The following is a 20,908-nucleotide window of genomic DNA, read 5'->3' on the forward strand; positions in this document are numbered from 1 at the left end:
ATTTCTTTGACTATTTTTTCTTTTTGAATTTTTTGTCTCATGGTTTTTATAAGAACTCTTAGAATTTTTAAGGTTATTGAAAGTGTTTTATGCTGAAGTGAGACAAAATATAAAATCCTCCAAAATGCTCATGAGAGAAAACAGAAGAATTTGTGTTGCTTAGTCAAAACATTTTGTTTTGATTGTTTTGAACAAGCTCATTTTGATTGTTAGATTTTGGTATATGCAGGGTGTTTGGAGAGTTTAAAGCTTTTTAAATGTTTGGTGTTCAGCATGCTTTAGAATATTGTTCTATGTGCTCATAGAAAATAGCACTTTCTTATGAACAGTTTTGTTTTGATGAGTACCTCTTTCTGCATGAAAAAAATTCTAATATTTAAAAGCTATATGTTAACATAAAGTCTCTTTTTTTGTATATACAGACTTAAATTCACTTTGTACTTTTTCTGACTTTTGAATTTGCGTCAATCTTTCTGTAAATGCTTTGATCCACAAATCGATTGAGAAAAAAATCCTTAAAAGGGGAAAACTTTATTGATAAAAATATACTAAATTTGAATTATTGTTCTGTTTTAAAATACTTTAATAATTTAAAATACATTTTGTGTTTCAAAATCTCTCTGGTAAGTAAATAAATCCCTTGCCATAATAAGCAATTATGTTCATGAAAAATGGTAACGAGGAAAGAAAATGTGAAAAGAAATTAGAACAAATGACATTTAAAAAAAATAACCTTTTGTTTGTTAATTGTATAAATAGCTCTTGGAAGCTTATTCATGGCTAAATATACATTCCTGTAAATTAAAAAAAAAGAAATTAGAAGGTAATGCCACAAAGAAACATTTGTTTAACCTTTAAAAGTTTACAGCTTATCCAAGAGTAACAATTAAGAATCTAAAATCTTATGTTGAAAAAATAAATAGTTACTCCAACTCACAGAATTAAGGGATTTCATAACCACAAACAATACAATTTCATTGAGGATTTTCATCTCATCTTGCCTAGGGTAGGTCAGTCACATGATCAGGTGATCAGGATGAGAGAGCAGAACCAGGTGGGATTTTTTTACTGAAACTAAGGTGTTTCACAGAGTATAATATAAAGTATTATTTCTTTATTGCCTTTTCATTATATTCCAGACATAATTCCATGGCTTCATACACTGGCCAGTCATTCTCATGTAAGACAACATCAGTACTGTGTGGCATCTGCTCCTCAAGAGACAAGTGGGAAGAGGAGGGAATTAAAAAATGTGGGAAGTCCTGTAGCTGTGCCTGGAGCCTACTAATGATGATTAAATAGTAAGAGATTATAAAAATGAGCAGACTCCAAGGATCTGATTTTTATTGCATGAGATATTATACTGGTCTGGTCTAGACTCATGTAATGTTAAGTGCTTATACTTCTTGTGGTATCTAGGCTGTCTTCATGGTCAATAATAATAAGTACACCTATTTATGGCATATTTCATTGTAATTTTCTATTTTAGACATCTTCAAGACAGGATGAAATATTTTTTGGAGAGTGTTTCCTCTCCCTTTAGGAGAACTAAGGACAACTAGCTCAGGTATAAAATTCTTTGATTAGATTTATCCCATCCAAAGCAGATAGTGATCCTTAACTTTTTGAAAACATCAAAATAAATTTGCACATTCATATGAAAATATTAATTATTTACATTCCAAGCAATAATTATGTATACATAGATTATTCATGCACCTTCCAGTGCTCTGAGTCATTCACTGGCGGCACTTGCTGACTTTTTGGTCAGATTAGAAAAATTTCCTTATCCTGATTGCTTTGATTTGTGCAGTGCATGATAGGCTAAAAGAATCAGGGTGTGGTCTTGTGAGTGTGTGACTGTCCTCAGACTTCAATCTAAGTGCAATATGTGAAGTTCTGAAAGAAACCATTCCTCATTTCAGTTACTTTTTCCTATCTGTGCTTTCATGTAGATGGGAATAAATGAGATGTGGTGCTATCTTAAACTAGTGTCCATAATTTTTTTTCTTTTGTGTTTAAGTCAGGATAGATAATGATTTTCTTACATAAATCTACTACTAAAAACATTCTCAGTGTTCTTCATTTCTATCTCCATTACAAATGAACAAATAAAGAGAAAGATGGAGAAAAAAAATCCGAGAGAGTAAGAGTTTACAAATGACACTGGGCAAACAAAGAATCTTGGTCTAACTGCAGGAAAAAAAAGGAGAGTTAAGAAGAAAAAGAAAAGAAACAAGGAAGAGATTTCACTCAAAATTTTGCTGAATCTGTAATATCCCTTTAAAAGCTAGAAGCAGAACTGTACCAACTGATATCTGTATAATGCATTAAAGAAATAGGCACTAAGCCTCCATAAAATTCCTACTCATATGGAGACAACTGTAATTAAGGGTGACCTCTTTTCTTCAGCTGTTATGTCTCACGGCTTCTTTACCCTTTGTTTTTGCAAATGTGTTTACATTTATTGTGTCTCCTAATTTGTGAAACAGAGCACAGCAGAGAACAGAGTCTCATGGAGTGCACTGATGTATGAATAATAATATAAATAATATATGCAAATCAGACCTGGTCAGAGTGGTTTTTCCCCCTACAGGGGGAAGCAAAGAGCTTCTGTTCTTGTTCTCCTTTGGGGCTTGCACATACTCTGCTTCCCATCATTTTGGGCACCCCCTTCGTCATCTTCCTCTTCCTTTTCTCTGAATTTGGCTGGTGACCATCTATAGGCTGGTTTTGTATTTAACTCTTTCAGACATATGTTTGCATGTTTTCCCGTTAATGTTTAGCAGAATTTGTCTTCTATAAATAAAATGGGTGACTTTTTCACTGAAAAGTAGATCTGCTTGAGACTCCAGGCCATCAGCTGATCATATCTCCAGTGTATGGCTGGGAGATAGCAAAGCTTGCAAATAACAAAACATTATCAGCAACCATCTTCCTATGTGGGTGTCTTTGTTGGACCTGGTATAACATATAAACCTTCTGTTTTTTAACATTCACCTCTGCATATGTGTACATTATAAACACCATGTGCACATGATAATGTATGCCTAGTCATTAACTAAAGCATTAATTTCTTTTTTATACAGCATCCATATACTAAATCATTAAAAAATCAAATAATTTTGAGCAGTGAAAAATGCCACAAAAACCTTCTCAGCTGCTATTATTAGTCTAAAATCCCAAAAGTAGCAACTTAAATAGCTGATAAGTAGCTTTTATTCTTTATGTAATCCCCAGGCCTTTATTATTAGCATTGGTATTGCCACCTACATTTACAGTCCCTTTCTTTTACAAAGGAATTAGAATGACTAATTTCTCTATTCTCCCTTGTGAAGCTTAAACTCTATTTTACATTTCCAACCGCTCAATTTCTTCACAAAACCTTTCTAAACCTTTTTCTTCAAAGTACAGGGAAGCTTAAAAAAACCAGGAGCTATCACAAACGTTTGGACTGTTTGCTGCAGTCTCTGGTTCTGTAGCAACTTAACGCTGTCCTTCATTTCTAGGAGAGTAAACAAAATACTGCATTGCAGCAAATCTAATTTAAAGAGACACAATAGGGCAGAGGTCTGGATAAGTAAGGCTCAGTTTTGTTTGCCTCCTAGCAAAATATTAAAAGAAACAAGAGACAGAGAAAGAAGCAACCTATTTGTTCTTTATTCTATTTTTCAGTAATCAAGACTTAAACAGAGCCCGGTAGACACGTTGTATTTCAACAGAGGAAGTCAGCAATATCCACTGCTGGAGGAATATCACAATGCTGACATTTCACATTGCTACAGTGAATACAGCAGCTATGAAAACCAGACATAAATTAATAAAATAGTGATTTGTAACTGATGTTTAGAGATTATTTTCTCAAAAAATCAGATTAATAGCTAAAAAGTGAACAGTATTTTCCACTTTGAACAAGAGCACTGGAAATTAGGTGGATCATAGCTATCATATGAGAACTCCAGATGAATGTACACACAATACTTTAAAATTGAGGGTTTTAGTGTGTTTTATGTATAATTCAGAGGCAGAATGCACGTTACCAGGGGAGTGAAAACACACCAAAAATAAGCTAAATGAGAACTATTTCTGCCTCAAACTTGCCACACTTAAGGTCCAGAGGACAGGGCCATAATGTGGAATTACACAAAAGTTCGCGTCTCACACGGAGCTTGGCTCTGTCTGATTTTCTGCTTTTTTTCTCCGCACCAAAGTGCAGAAAATGTGTTTTGGACTGATGGCTTCTCCATAAAGGCAGCTGTCCTACTGCTGTGAGATATGGAGATCTCCCCACATGATCGAGATCCCCCCACAAGACCTGCTGCTGTTACTGGGTCACACAAGGCAAGGTTGCTTCTCCAACATGGTCTCCAGAAAACAAATCTTGGAGTAACAGAGCCATTAGAGTCCCTGGTGGTTAAATCAGCAGCAGTGAGTTTTCCTTCATCTCCCAGCCTTTCTGCTTCTGTTAATCTCAGCATAACACTGCATGGTGGCATCACAAAGACACCTGTTTCCCTCAGAAGCACTTGCAGACACCAGAGACCAATCCACATCCTCAAAACACCAGATTAGATGTGAGCTGCTGCTGTCTCTCACTTTTTTGAAATCTGTCAGTGGTTTTAGCTCTCAGGCTGGAAGTTTAATATCTTGTATGAACCTGTTCTTTCCAATAGCAAGTGACCTGTTCTGAAACCTGCCTCTCTCCTTTTCCTCCCCAATTCACACAGTAAATACATGAATGAACAGGGATAGTCTCCATTTACACTCTGCTGCACTCAGACCCTCACCACAGGTGCACTGCTGGATGAATCCAATGTACACATTTGGGTGAGACTCCTTTCCTTGTCAGCACAAGGCAGCAGAGCAAGGGCAGTCAGTCAGATCCCACCCTTGTCCACAGTCCTGCAGGTTGAATAGTCTGAGTACTTTTGCAGTAACACAAAAAAGGAACTGATGCTTCTTAAATGGAAGTTGAACATAGTGTGCTTGAAATGGAAGTGGCATTTACCCACATGACTTTCAGTTTACATACTAAGAACCTCTTTTTGTGCATAGCTTAATCCATGTGACTTTATATATCAATTTCTTACAGGTGAACTCTTGATATGATTGCTTTAAAGGTTTTCTATCCCTTTTGGAGGACAGATCTGCTGATGGCTGAACCCCCCTTCCCATGGAAGGAGCTTGAGAACAAGATGGAAGTTGCCCACCTAATTATCTTTTCACGTGGCAGTTATGTTTCTTGACAAGCATGCTGTGCTTTGCACAGCTGATGAAGGATTTAATCTAAATCCTGATCTGTAAATACAGCCTACACACTGTACTGGCAGCTATGTTGGTGTTTTGGTAGGGACTAAATAAAATTCTCTTTGCTGTTAGTAAGTTGAATATCAGCCTTTCAAGAAGCCCAAATGTAAAAATAATTAAATTCCTTTATGTAATAGAAGTTTATGAGACTACAAGGAAAGCTGCCCAAAATGCAGACCAGAGTGGGAGTTAAGCCAAGTGTTGTCTCTGGAGGCTGAAGCCAAATGAGTGTTTATTTTTTCAGACCATAACACTTCTACAATATATTTGCTTTAAATTGAAGGACATAAAGTAATGTTTATATGTCACATCACTGCTTTGGCTGGTGAGAGGCTCCTCCTCCCCCAGGAAGCAGATGGGGCTGCTAAAGGTAATGTCAAACCTGTGGGTATCAGGTACCAGCATGAAATCGGTCTGATTATTGTTTATAGCACTCTCACATCAACCAAGCTTTCTTGTTTCCTCACAGAGCATGGAAGTTCCTTATGCACTTGTAGTCAGACACACACATTCTTTCTTTTCTGGAAAAAATCATATCCTGGCATGATTCCTGTGATGTGCTCTGGACTTTGCTTTTCTATTGACACAAATAGAACTTCAGTGTGAAAAAAATGGACAAAAAATTATTAAAACCCTCAAATATTACTCTCTTCAATTCATGTGTAAACTTTTACAACAGCACAATGATATGGCCAAACAAATGCTTTCAATAGCAAAATGAAAGTAATTTGCACAGAAATGCAAGAAGCAGTAAAAAGAACAAGATTTCTAATTGTTTACTCTTATGATAAGAAAGGATCTGCCTCCAAAAAGGGGCAACTTAGAGCTTGAGGCCACTAACAATCAATTTGTATTTAGAAATATCTTGATGTTTTCTGCTAGAGTGAGAAGAGCTTTCTTGGTTTTATGCTTGCTTTTGGCAGTCTTAACTGAGCTTTCATGTACTGAACTTACTCACAAGAGTTGTTACAACATTTTGATGTAATTCTTGTTACAGATGATTTTTAAAAGCTTTCTAATATGACTTGTAAATTGCAAATGATAAAGATATTTTTAATTTCAGAGTAAAGGAGAAAGGGAAATTGGTTGAATGGAAATGATAAAATGAATTAGCTATGTGAGGTTCTAATAAATTTTTTCATTCTAAGGTGTACCAGTAGCAGGATTACTGTATTTGCTGGTACCCCTGTGGCAGGGAGGAATGATTAATCTGACTCCATGTTCTCAGAAGGCCAATTTATTACTTTATAATACTATATTATATTAAAGAATACTATACTATACTAAAGAATACAGAAAGGATACTTACTAAATGCTAAAAAAGTAATAATGAAAACTCGTGACCCTTTGCTGAGTCACAATACAGTTTGGAACCAATTGGCCAGTGTGTCTAAACAACTCACACCAGAATCCAATTAAACAATCACCTGTGGGTAATCAATCTCCTAATACATTCCACATGAGCACAACACAGGAGAAGCAAATGAGATAAGAATTGTTTTCCTTTTCTCTGAGGCTTCTCGGCTTCCCAGGAGAAAAATTCTGGATGAAGGAATTTTTACAGAGAATGTGAACGCCACACAGGATTTGTAATGAAAAGTTTCCTTTTATTGTTGCATTTTTACTCTATTTTTCCTTTTGTTTTGTCTTGTCTTATGAATGCTTCAAGATTGTATGTATTTGTGCAGGGAGGAAAAGATAACATATCATAAGAGAAGCTGGAACTCAAGAGTCAATGAAAGAAGAGTCAAAGTAAGAGCCAATGATGAAGATGCTGTCTTGGGACTAAGGGAACACAGACGCAGTTCCTTTTTCTGCAAAAAATTCAGTGTACTGTGCCTTTGAGCAAGAAGTTTCTGGCTATGTTCATAATATAATTTTTGCTGCAAATTATTATTGCTTAAATCCAGAATACTGTGTTCAAAATACCCTTGCTGTCAAATTGCAGAGCTACCTCGATTTTCTTGGTGCCTGCAAATTACATTAGTAAATTCCAAAGGCACTCACTTTTCCTCTGCCTTCAAAGCTGATCTACACTGCTGAATATTGAAATAATCTTTGAGCCAGATGGTGAGCTGCAGACAGATTCTTCAGTCTGATGGTTACAGCGCTCAGCTGAGATGTAAATAGACCTTGATTTTAGCCTTCATAGTCATGGGTTTATTATTTACAGGAACTAGAACAGCTTCAATAGCAAACTGAGGGAGTTACTCTTCATCACCAATAAGATTTCATGGTCTGAAGCAAGGAAAAGTCATGTGGGACATGATGAAGAGAGATTTTAAGTGTTTTCACACTTTCATCCAGCTGGTATGGAAGTAATGTGCTTATCATGAGAACTGAAGGGAACAGAGAGAGGGTGTTCCGTGATGTATCTGCAGAGGGGACAAATTGATCTCTGACAGTTCCAGTTTCACCTCCCAGCTAAAAAGGGATGGGGTTGGCACAGGAACCCAAGTTTTGGATGGATGATATTGGGCAACTCAACCCCTTTTCCTCACTCCAGGAAACCATAGGCTTTGTAAGTGTCACACTAAGATACTCCCTCTTTCTCACTGTGAGGTAATTGTGGGTTATTTTTAACAAACACATCTATGGGTTTGGTATAAATTTATGTCAAATCTTGACTCTTCTATATATATGACTTGTTATGCTCCAGTGACAGTAAAAGCAAGCCTTGCTACCCTTTGTACTGGGAAATAACCTACCTAAACCAGGGATGGGGAGTCCAAGAGATGGCTGAATAATTAGAAGTTTGGCATTTCAATGCCAAATATATGCTCTTAGATATATATATATATGTATATTATATTATCAGTTTTATTATTCTCAGGTTTATTATATTCTCAGGTTTGTTATTTATTATTATTTATTATATTTCTCAGGTTTATTCACCAGAGAAATGTGAGTAGTTACAGTCCTCTAAAGGATGCTGGGACCAAATACTTTAATGACTGTGAGACACTCTTGTATTAGGGCAATGTGAACACAAGAGCATATTTAGAATAAAAATGCTACTGACTCAGGACATTGTTTTTTTCTTATTTTGCAGAGAGATTCTTATATTATTAGAGTGATATTTATCACATTCTACTATTTTTTTCTTGGATAAAACATGCATTAAAATATAGAAGATTGTTACATCTTGAATTTGAAGGCATAAAATTTACTTGAAGCAGGAAATAGTTAAGGTAACCTGGTTCAGAAAGTCTGGTTAGACTACAGAAATGATAAGAAATGCTTTGTTTTACTCTCAAAATACTTTTGAAGTTAACTGTTTGAGGTTAAAAGATCTTACAACAACATTCTAAACCTAGAAATTCAGCTTTTTACTCCTTTCAAACTGATCTATCATGAAATAATTATTGAGTGGGATATTCAAAGATTTTTTGACAGTTAGTTTAGATGAGAAGTTTTATGCTGTCTCTGGTCTAGGATGGATTTTAAACTTTTATTTGTATTTTTTAAGGGGAAATTGTAATAAAAGAACACAAAGCCTATTTGGTACTGACTAAAGCTACTCTGTCGTCTTATGTGTTTGAGATATATATATCAGATTTCTGAGAACTCTAATCCTGATTTCCATGAGAGGAAAATTCCGTTTCCATTTTTTTACACAGGCAATTATACCACACAAATCATACTGTCATTGTTACTGCTTTCATAGTGTCTGGGAGCATCACAATCCAGGGTATTTAAGCTACAGAGAGCTGTCTCCACACAGTCTGTATCAATCTCAATATGCACATTTGCTGATTCTCATTGCCAGTTTCTTACTGGAATCTACACTAGTATGTCTGCATCTCAAAGAAATCAAAGAAAAAGGGACTGTGAGGGGTTCAGACAGCCCTGCTCATTTCCTCTGTCCCAGTGAGCTGCTCCCTAATATATTTGACTCACTGAGAGACAAGGGCACCTCTATCCTACCCCAAAGGCAATAAAGAACATTTAATAATTTTTCTCATTCTAGCAACATTTGACATATTTGGATTTCAGAATCTCAGAATGGTTGGGGTTGGAAGGGACTTCTGGAGTCCATCTAGTCCAACCCACCTGCCAAGACGGATTCAGCTATGCAGGTTGCATAGCTGGATTTTGAATATCTCTAGAGAAGGAGACTCTATAACCTCGTTGGGCAGATTTTAACCTTCTTTCCTCTTCATTTGATTTTTGTACTGTGATATTTCAGGATTTCTTCTCACTTTTGCTTCTTTTTTTTTTCTGGATACTCCTGTGCCTGAATAATTTTTTCCCCAGTATACTGTCATGTTGTCCATCATTCTTCTGCTATTTTGTTCAATTGCCTTGAGTTAAACCATATATTTATGTTACATTTTTCATCTTAGTAAGATGGTTTTAAAATGTAATCCTGCCTTCCAAAGTGGTGACCCTCCCTCCAAACTCAAAACTTCAATCTCAGGAGGCTCACAAAGTCAAATACTATGTAGCACCAGATCTAGGACTGTTCTATCCCTCTTGCCTCCTTCTTCCATTTTGTCAATAAACAAATGATATCTTCTTGTTAAGTAGCATTTTCAAGCCAGCTGTATGTTGACCTTAGAGCTGTCTTACCCACACTCCAGTGCTTTTGTTCTCTTATGCAAATGTCATGTCAGACAGTGTCAAAAGCTTTATTAAAGTCATGATATGTGACATCCTCTGCTCTTCTCTCATTCATGAGGCCTCTTACGCTGTCATAGAAAGAAATTAGGTTGTTTTGACATGGTTTGTTCCTGACAATTTCATGTTAGCTTTTAGCAGATCCTTACAAATAGACTGTTTGATAACTCTGTAGAGTCATCTGGGCTGCATGAATTAACTTTAATCAAGGAGAGCAGAAAAAAGATTTTTCACAGAGGCTGCCCATCCAGAAATTGGCTAACCAAATGGTGGTATCGCTTTGTGGCCCCAAACTTTACATCTCTTGTCACTCTGGGTAATGGATTTTGAAGGGTGGTAGGAAGGGTACAAATTGAGGGTGTCCCTGTGTTTTTATCTACTTTATCAGATAATTTTGAGCATCTCAGTAAAACAGGTGACACAGAGATAAAAATGATTTCTGCATCCTTTAAGGATAACTAGAAAATTGTGTGGTTTGCTACTTGCTAAAAACTATGCATCTCAACTAGTCTAAACCATATTCTTATTGTTATTTCTCTTCCTCTTCAACTCTTCTAGGTTCTTTGAGGGCAGGATCTTATTTAGTATGTATTTGACAATTGTTTCTCCAGGGTGTACTGTGTCTTGAGGCTAGATACTCTTTCCTTTTTTCATAGAGAGCTGTCAGCATTAAGGACTCGAAAAAAGTTTTCAAAATTAAGAAAAGAAGCTTAAATTTGTGGGATTAATACATATATATATAATTTATATATATTTAGTATATATTTATATGAGCTAATTTTTAAAAAAAATTTAATGTTCTTCAATGATAGGGACTTCATATTTTTCAACTTTTTTTATTTTCTAGTTAAGTTGAAAGAACTACTTTCAAGTCCTGGAAGTTTATGGAAGATTCTATGTGTGATTAAGCCATGAGAGCTTGAAACTAGGTTGATACACTATAGTGGGAAACAGCTTTGCTCTTACCTCTGGCATTAATGTTCACAAAACATCTGAAAATTACAGATTTTTAGTCATTAAGGAAATAATATAAATTTTTAGTTAATGTATGCACAAAGGATTTTGGATGACCACATTCCAAACACAACCTTCTGTTTTTGGGATCCAGAGAACAGATGAAAAAACATGAGGAAAATATTTATTTCATGCCTATTTCAAGGGATATTTAGTGTCTTTCCAAATACAAATGAGTATTTACAGCACCTAAATTCTGCTCAGAAGCCCATACTGCTAGCTCATGAACTGGGAATGATGCCCAGTTATGATATTATAAACTGGAAACCTTCATCTCCTCCTTTCGTAACATAATATATTTGACTCCTTTCTCTGATGTGAGGATGAGTGAGATATTGGACTTTGTCAAACAAAGTAGCAAAGAGAGAATAAATCTTATGATGCAGTTATTCCAGGGGGAGAAGCAAATCAATAAATCAAGTAAATATGAAGGTTTGGGCTGTGCATTGGTAAGGTCTTCTGTTTTCAACAAACCAAGTGGAGAACACAGTAAATGTCTCTTAAAATCTCTCCTAAAAATGAGATTTCCTAAAAATGGAGATCCCTAAACTGACTATTCCTAAGATAAAGTAATCCATAGTCTAAAGGAGACTTGCTATTTTAGGAATGTTCTTTTGCTTCCCTTCCTAAAAAAACCCCAAAACCACTGAAGAAAAACCAAACCCCATTACCTTATAGAAAATCCCCACTGGTCTTGAAATGTCTTTCCTCTTCCTCCTGCAGAAACAAACTTTTAGGCTTTCAACTGAACAGCATCAAGGCAATATTTGAAAATCTTGAAGTTCTCCATGTTTTGTTAAAAAAGTTAAAAACGTCTTTAATTTCATTATCCTTGTACCTTGGAACTTGATCCTGAAAAATCCCTGATGTGCTCTAATAATGTAAACTGTTATGCCTATAAAGTTGTGTATTAAATTATCAGATATATGACTATGCAATCTTTATGCAGGAATTTAATAAAATATGTCTCAATTAAACTCAAATGTTTGAGGAAAAAATCTTGTCTCAAAACAAACACAGGAGGAGACTTTAGTTTGTGGGTTACTAGATTTGCACTCAGTTCAGTGGAGAATAGATTCATCTGAGTTCTTCTGGCAGAGGTTTGCAAATATGCTTTTTATCACTTATGGTAGTGAAGACAACTTCATTGTTTTAACAAAGAGGTCTGGCAATACGGTACATCAGATTTTATGAGCTTGGCCTTGCAATTTCAGAAACAACAAATGAGAAATGATACTAAAAAGCGAGAACTACCAGAACTCCATGTGCTCCTTGGCTCTGTGGCAGATGCTGAACCTGGCTGAACATTTACCTTTAGAAACCTCCTGCTTAGACCTGGGGTGCCAGGTTAAATACATGATGCATGATCGTGGTGTTTCAGCTATGATTTAGGTGCATTACCTACATGCCATTTTTTCTAAATTTAGTATGATTAATTTCCAAAGCCACATTGAACTGATTCTTTTTTTTAATCAATTCTACTATGCTGAAAAAGTGCAACAAACCTTTCCAGAACCAAGAAAATTTCTGTCAGATTTAACAGTGGTTGCTGGAGACAAAATAGCTAAATTTATCATTCATTGCAGAGGCCATTTCTTCAAACTTTACTGACAATTCAGGAAGTATGAAAGGTCAGGAAGCACTTCTGTACTCAGAAAAGGGAGTAACAGATTGCACTGCAAAGCCAGGCAAACTGGGACACTCAGTCTTTTTATGCCCTTGAACTGGGACAGTGTGTTTCAGCTAAGGATTTGTCATCACTGGTGATCTACAGGTTTTCTATTGTATGAAATCTCCATTTCAGAAAGATATTGGAATAAAAGTTTTGGTTTGTTTTATATTGGAAAAATAGGAGCAGTCAAACTGCTTTAAAAGTGTAGGTTACAAAAAGATAATATACTCTAATGATTACATTAGGGATCCACTGATCACAATCTTATGGAATTTTAATAGACGTGGGATTTAAACTGCCCAACAGCTTGTTTGCACTATTCTATAAAAATATTATAGCATTTAATGTTACGTATTATCTTCTATTCTGTGAAAAAACTCTTATTACATATAACACTAATGTGTCTAACATATTGAGTTAAAATAATTATTTAACAAAACTGCAAAAAAAAGGAGATGTGTATATATAAAACACTGGGAGAATGAGGTAAGATACTGAAGGTAGACTAGCTGAAAATGCTCTGTCAATAATTTCTATCACTTTAAATTATTTTTATAATTTCTAAAACAAAAAATATTTTTGTAACTGTGAAGGATTATGCAGATGGAAAGGAATTTTATGTTCTATTTTCTCAGAAAGTTGGTACTCCATTTATTATAAACATATTGGGTAGGCTCAGGCTACCCAAACCCAAAAGGCAATCTTTATTACCCAGGAACCAGGAATATGTTGAATTCTGTTAGAAATGTAAAGAAACAAAGCAGGGCTGGTGGTGAAAGCAAAGTGGTGCCACACTCAGAACTAGAGGAGGTCTGTGAAGTGAATGTTGTATAACATATTGTGCGCACAGAACCTCTGCCAAGAGGTTGCCATCTTGGCTGAAGACAGTGTGGGAGAAGGATTGTGCCAAAACCCAGGTGGGACATTCTGGGACAAGTGCAATTTGCAAAAGTTGCTGTGAAAAGGGCGACGCATTCTTTCTCGTGCACAGGAGGGCTGGAGAGGAGAATTGTGAATCATCTTCAGCACACTCATCTTCATAATTCCTTGCAGGAGCTGTCAAAGTATGCTTCTGACAGCTCTTGGGATAAAGCTGGCATAAAAATTGTTCCACAGGACTGCTTGTATTTCCCTGGGGACCGGGGGTCTCAGCCCAGGGACGGAGACAGGAGTTGCCTTTGTGTTTGCAGACCCGCAGTCTGAGAGCTGGAGTTCAGGCACTAACACAGCTCTGAAACAAATTTAGAAAACAGATTGACAAAAGCTGTGTGGAAGAGAGGCTTGAGAAGAAAAAAAGGCTTGGTCACTGGTTCTGGAGGAACTAGAAGCTCTGTTCTTATCAGCTCTCTCCATGCTATCAAGTTGAAAACTCTCAGTCATTCCCTGAATTCCAGGAGGCTGCTAGCAAAGAGGGTGACAGGATTTCACTGCTGACAGCATGCAAGCTGTGGAGCCCTGTGAAGTATAAAAATGTGAACAAAGACCAAAGCTGTTTTCATGAGACCTTTTTTTTTTTTCACAATACAACTGCTCCCTTAGGAAGAACAGTGAGATCTTGCTACTTGTCCCATGTGTTAGAAGTGATAAAAGAAAATGAAAAATATGAAAAAAACACAGTTCTTTCAGGCTTTTAGTTAGGAAATGAAAACTAGCATTTTTTTTGTGGTGGGATTCTTTTTACTTTTTCTTTCAGGACTTATTCTTTCTACATATTTATAGGCCACTTGACAAAATTGTTTTCTTACAGCATAAAAACTAAGATGAATCTACCTATGTTGGGCTGAATAAGTTTAGTTGCAGTACCTCTGTGCCAAAAAGGCTTTTCATCCTGGGCTTTTTTCATGCAAAAACAGTACAAAGTTTACATTTTTACTATGTAACTTAACTGCTTAACAGCAAATATCAGCGGAAAGTCTCTAGTAAGGTTTTGTAAGCTACACCTTTATGCCCTATTAAGCCTTCACACTCAGGTGCTTTGACTTTTTTTATAGAATTTAAAAAGAACAGAAGTGGCCTGAATTCTTTCATCACCTCCTTTTGGATTGGGACTGACAGGATTCCTAACAAAACTGGACTTGTCACTTTGTGACTTTTTTCACTCTTTTTAAGAGAGCTCAGAGGTCCTTTAAGAGAGATAAAAAAGATCTGAGGAAGATAATAAAACTACAGATACGATATATATATATAAACCATTTTTCAACATTAAAGGAAGAGGCATCCCTTTCAATAGGTTATTTATGGGTTTGCTTTTCATGCTGAAGAAAAGCAGACCTCTTCTTTTCTAAGCTGGTGTCTGGGGGAGGGAAACCAAGATGCAGTTATTTATTTGTGTCTTTGCTGTGATGGGAAAGCACCTTTTGTTCCAAGCACAAGCACTTCCTCCAGTCTCCAGAAGAATTCAAAGTTAATTTGTTTTCTAAAAAAACAGAATTCATCAGGCAGGAGGAGGCAGGAGTTGTTATAGTATTTGCTGCAAAATAGTGTATGTTCAATGTGCCTTTAGCTATAGCTTAGGACTATAGCAACAAATTGCAATTTTATATAGGAAAAGAAACAGGCTAACTGTTCTCAGCATCTCCAGGGACTCTGGATAGAAAAGGAGAGAAGAGGCTCTGGCAGCAGCACCCTTGAGGCCATTTTCACAGGGGTCTTGGAGGAAATCTGTCTGAAATCTTCCTGCAACCATCAGTGCAGGCAGTGACTGTGGGTGCTTGGAATTGCCTTTGTCCTTTCAGCTTCTCTCCTCTATTGTCTATCTGCCTTTTCTGCTCTGCTTTGAAAGGACAGGAGGGAAGTGCTTTTGTCCACTTCTTGGCTTTATGTATTATGGGGTGATACCCTACTGGCAACTGTCCTCTGGATTGTAGAGACATAACTATAGTTTTGGTGGAGGATCTTTTCAAGGTCATTTGCATCAAGGACATTTGAGACTCTGAAAATATCAAGCTCAGAGCAGTGACCACCAAGAGCTGTGACTGTTGGCAAGTGAAGGACAGTGTTTCTGCTTACAAGTGCATTGCAGGGTATCTTGCAAGAAGCTTGTGGTTTGTGGCAGCACTGGGACAAAGAAAGCTAAGAAGCCACAAGGTGTTTGACTTCTGTATGATGAAATCTATCTGCTCAAGATGTGATGAAATGTAACTGTGGGCGTGCATGGCACAGTTCTTGGAGCATGCTGTGACACATACCAGCGAGGGGATGTCATTCATTGCTTTTGCTTTGGGCAGTGGGTGGAACAAGAGGAAAATACAGCATCTCACTTGGGACTTCAGTAATTCTTAGAGGGCATAATTTCAGTTTTTAAAACTCCTTCCTGACCGAACAGGCAAAAGCAACCAGGGTCAGCAAGACCTGTTCTGAGCAGATTGACTCAGGCAATGGCAGGGAGCCCGTGCTGCCATCACTCCTCATGGATGTGCTCCCAAATGCTGACCTGGCTTCAACAGCTGGTTCAGAAAAGAGGGCAGCCCTGGAATTTGGGAAAGTGTGCTCAAGAATAGGTGCCACTTGCTTTTATGTTTTATGACAATGGCTATACATGGCTCTGACACAATGCCTCTACGGGATAGGGACAGTGTTTAAAAATGTCTTCCAACCCTTGCTTTTCAAGATTTGGACACTGATACTAGATTAGGTAGTGTCAGGGAGGGTTTTTGGAGCCTTTTCAACTCTACAAGGTCGAACTCTGCATTCCTAGAACTTATGCCATATTTCTTCACTTACTCCAGATCAGATTATTTATACTTACAAATTCTGCTATTTAGCTTATTGATGATTGTGTCTGTTGCTGATGATGAAATTGATTTGTGGAACTGTTTGGCTCAAGGCAAAATAAATCAACAACAACAACAAGTCATATTTCTGGAAACTTTCTTTATTGATGAATATTTTCCATAAGTCTGCTGTTTCTTCCCTCATTTAGAAGTCATAACTGTGAGCATCATAAAAGCATCACAGTTCCATAATTTTTGCAGTTTTTATCTGGCAGAGAGACACAGAGACAATTATTGAATTCTAGACTCCACAGAAGCATCAGCCAGAGTGAAATCTGTGTGGAAAGAGTAACACAATGCTAAACCTTGGGGTGTTGCTTATAAACTATTCATTAATAGAAGCATTCTCAGTCAAATTTCTGAGACAGAACACCATCAAATGTCTGAGTAAAACAGATATGTGAGATATGCAACTGGATTCTTTATGAATAGCTTTTAAACAAAAAAACTATCTCTGGAAATTTGCCAGTGTACTTTATGAAAATTTTTTCACATTTTTGCTGCTACTGTATAATGTAAACATGTTCACCCTCTTTTTAGTGTGTATTTATTAATATTTCTCCCTTAATTTTCTCAAAGAGATGATCTGTTATTGTGACTGCAACTACCAGTTCTTACTTCTGACCTCTTTAGAACATGACCAGTAATTTATTTTCCCCCAAGATTTCCATGGCTTCTGTCAGTGAAGACCTAATATTTCTCCACAGCTATGAACAGTTCAATCTTTCATAGTGGATTGGTTTCAGGACATGGCAAAATTCAGTCCCAGTCTATAGAGCAGGTATTTATTTAGGCCCTGAGTTTTGTAATGGTCTGCAGTTAGTTACACAATAAGCTCTTGATAGAATGAAGAATTGCTTCAAAGCATCATTTTCCCTGTGCAGGAGGCACCTCTCCAGCTAAAAATAAACACAGGCAGTTTCAAATAACCCCAAAATAACATTCTTCTATTTCTCCCAAGCAGCAAAATTATCTAAGAGCATTCCAACAAAATAAGTTAGCTGTATCGCATAATAGGGGCCTGGGAAGTAGTCAGATGCCACAGTGATAAGAGCTATGTAAGAATATAAATAGAATATTACAGAGACTGCTCTAAAGCTCTGGAAGGAGTGTTCCCTAGCTTTATAGGATTTGAATATGGCAACATGCTGACCTAGTAATAGGGCAGCCCTTTGTAAAATTTTTCATTGTACCTTGCAATCACCCAGGAAAATTAATGGAGAGGTTAGTAATGTAAAATTATTCAACCAATGTTGATTAGTCAGAGCTGTGTGACTGATTAAACATGTCAAAATTAATAAAATTTATGTTTTACAACAGATGAAAGAAATATCTTAAGAAACCTTAAAAAGAAAATTCTGTGGTCTCCAAAAAAGAAAATTTGCTGGTCTAGGTATGAAAATTATAGATTTGAAAATGATAAAACTGAGCTAGAACCAGCTTGCAACTTGCTCTGCTACAACATCTGATATATACTGTGGTCTCCATGTCAGGTGCTGCATGCACACCAATCAGCTTTCCTGATCTTAAATACTGCGTTCACACAGATTTCCTCACAGCTGGTTTATATCATGTCAGTATAATCACATAAACCAAATCTCACAGATCCCCTTTCATGAGTAATGAACCCCCTTTCTAAATGTTCCTGTAAAGACACAAGGACATGGTGTGTCTGCTGTGCTTCCCTGTCTGAAAACCCTTTCTCTGTTGTGTCCCAGATTGCAGCAGAGATCCAGCACAGCTCTCACAAATTTTGCTGTCACGTTCCTTGCCTGGCATGCACATGGGAGCTCAAGGCTTTAATTAACTCATAGAATTAAAATTGATTGTGATGTCACCTTGCTTCGTTCTGCTGTGCTCTCATCCAAGCTGAGCATGCCCCATGTAATTAGAAGTTAAACTCTTACACCAAAATGTCAGAGTAGGTGCACTGCACAGGTGGTAAGTAGATGCTTATTTTGCAATTCTCCTGAAAATAAACCTGAAAAATGGCTGCAATATTGAACTTAACATATTCAATGAAGGCAACATTTTACTTTCAATGTCTGATTACAATTTCAGTGTCCAAAAAAGCAGACTGAAACGAAATACAATACTAGTATGTGATACAATTCAGTTTATGAACATGTTTTATTCCATTTATTTTCTTCTACTTAAATTCCTTGAAAGTACTCAGATGATTATTTAAATAGTTTGCTGGTTTTTTGTCAAGTGTCATATTAAGTCAGCTGCATCTCAGAAAATATGGGTATCAGATGGGAATTGTGCAGCAGCCTTGCCATGCATTACTATAGTATTTTTTCACGTGAAGGTCTACTTAAATGACAGTTTGGATTTCCTCTATTTACTGTTTAAAGCAGTTTGTCATTAAAATTCCATTTCCTTTTGTGCTTCACTGCACAGAATGAATAAATGCTTTAAGGCATTTTCCTGTAGCCACATTGATTCAGCTGATGTACAAGTATTTAAACATGGACATCCTACATCAATAAGTATCTCAATATATTAATCATTTTCTTTAAAATCAAGTGATTCTTGAGCTTACCTTATTACAAATAAGGTGCTTCTTAAGAGACAGAAAGAGATAGAGGCTAATACAGACAGCAGATATTTAAGATGCAATAATGATTTAAAAAAAAAAAAAAGTAGGAGCCACTGGGAGTTCCATAAATAAATTTGATTCCTCTCCTCATTTGGTTAAATGCTGAAGAGACCTTTTCAAAAGAGGAAAACACAGAACAATTCCACACAGTCACTCTTCAGAAATGCCTGCCAAAATCAGAGGTAAATTTTGACATTTTCCTTCGTTGAATTAGATTCACAAGAAAAACCGATTTCCCTACATTATGGCAGAAGTAATATCTCCTGTGAGTAATACTGTTTTGCCTTTCTTGCTCAGCCATTTTTTACAAAAGTGGGAAGAGCAAAATTACTTGATTTTCTGTTTAGATGAGAGGGAGCCTTGTGCCTGCAGAAAGAAAAAAAAACAAGGAGAGTGAGTGAAAAAAAAGGATATTCTGAGCTTTTTAATAAGATGTCATCTGGTTGTTTTCAGAACAGTCAAATTTTGTCTTCAATAAGATTAATATTATTTTTTGTCCATGATTTTTATGGGCTCCATGGTTTCTAGAAATTTATGATCAATAGGCTGTGCTCTCAGTGGTTTTGTGTTCCTTTCTGTATTTTCTTAAAGATCTTGTTGTTTTCCATTTTCTTTGCAGTGTCCTTGCATGACCTCCCAGAGAAAGGAAGATAAATCCGTCTTTTAGATCTGCCTACTCACAGTTGTGCTGTCAATGCACTTCTCGAGCTCCTCCAGCCGCAGTTTGATTTTTCCTTTCCTTGTGTTAGCTACTGAATTTTCATTTGCACTCTAGCTCTGCACAGCTTGAGTGACTTATGTATTCTTTTCCCCTGTAAGCTTTTTTTCACCTGTGCCTACTTGTATTAATTACCAGTATTGTATTTTCATGCTCCACTTACTTGATTTTTCCCCCAGAACCTTTAATCTTCTTTATTGTGCTATCCAATTTCTTCCTCCTGGCATTTGTTTGCACATTTTTCACAAGCTAAAGCACTAACTACAGAGTTATTTCTTTTTCTCCATCACACCTGATATGTTGCTGGTCTTTTTATTTTGTTTTTAAAATTTGTGTCCTTATGGACTGTCTTTTCCTATATTTGGTTTTATTAGGGATAACAAAGAGACCACAATCTGCACTTCAGTCCTTAAAAAGCTGCTTACCATAAATAGTACATAATAACTGCTAGCAATAAAATTGTTACTTCCAGCCTCTTGAGACAGCTATTTCAGGTTTTTTCGCAGAACCCTATTTCTAAGATGTTTCAGATTTATGTGTTGGAGAACTACTGCCTCCCCTATCACCAAAATCCACATGCCAATGGAATATATTACTTTCCAGGTCCTCAGGTCTGGAATACTCTCCTAGTGAAGAATTCTTTCCTAATACCCAATGTAAACATACTCTCTCCAATATAAACCTGCCTTCTTCCAGTTCAAAGCCATTACCCCTTGTCCTATCACTACACTCTTTGTAAAAAGTCCCTCTCTAGCTTTCTTGTAGCACCTTTCAGAACTTGAAGGGATGGTAAGGCCTCCCCAGAACTTTCTTTTCATCAGGCTGAACACCCCCAACACTCTCAGAGTGTCTACAGAGAGAGGAGCCCTATAGGAGAGGTGTTCCATCCTCTGATCATCTTTGTGGTCTCTTCTAGACTTGTATGCAACAGGTGCACGTCATTCTTGTGCTGGGGACCCCAGAGCTGATGCAGTACTGCAGGAGGATCTCACCAAGGCAGAACAGAGGGGCAGAATCCCCTCCCTCACTTGCTGCCCACACTGCTTCAGATGCGGCCCAGGACATGTTTGGCTTTTTGGGCTGCAAGGGATCTTGTCTGGGTCGTGGTGAGCTGCTCATCCACCAACACTCTCGAATCCCTCTGCCCAGAGCTGAGGCCCAATCCATTCTCTGCCTAAACTTTCTCTGAGCTTGGGATTGCC

The 20,908-nt window shown here is 36.9% G+C and overlaps 1 long non-coding RNA gene across 2 annotated transcripts in view; it reads right to left on the reverse strand.

Moving 5' to 3' along the window:
- Positions 1-16,455: 16,455 nt before the first annotated feature.
- The window catches only part of LOC113459617 (uncharacterized), a 41,904-nt gene continuing 37,451 nt past the window's right edge, over positions 16,456-20,908 (reverse strand). For both annotated transcript variants that reach the window (XR_012579689.1, XR_012579690.1), the window contains one exon: positions 16,456-19,354. This is a non-coding gene — a long non-coding RNA (uncharacterized LOC113459617). The remainder of the gene's footprint in view (positions 19,355-20,908) is intronic.

Source organism: Zonotrichia albicollis, chromosome 3 (genome assembly GCF_047830755.1).
Source record: "Zonotrichia albicollis isolate bZonAlb1 chromosome 3, bZonAlb1.hap1, whole genome shotgun sequence".
NCBI lineage: Eukaryota > Metazoa > Chordata > Aves > Passeriformes > Passerellidae > Zonotrichia > Zonotrichia albicollis.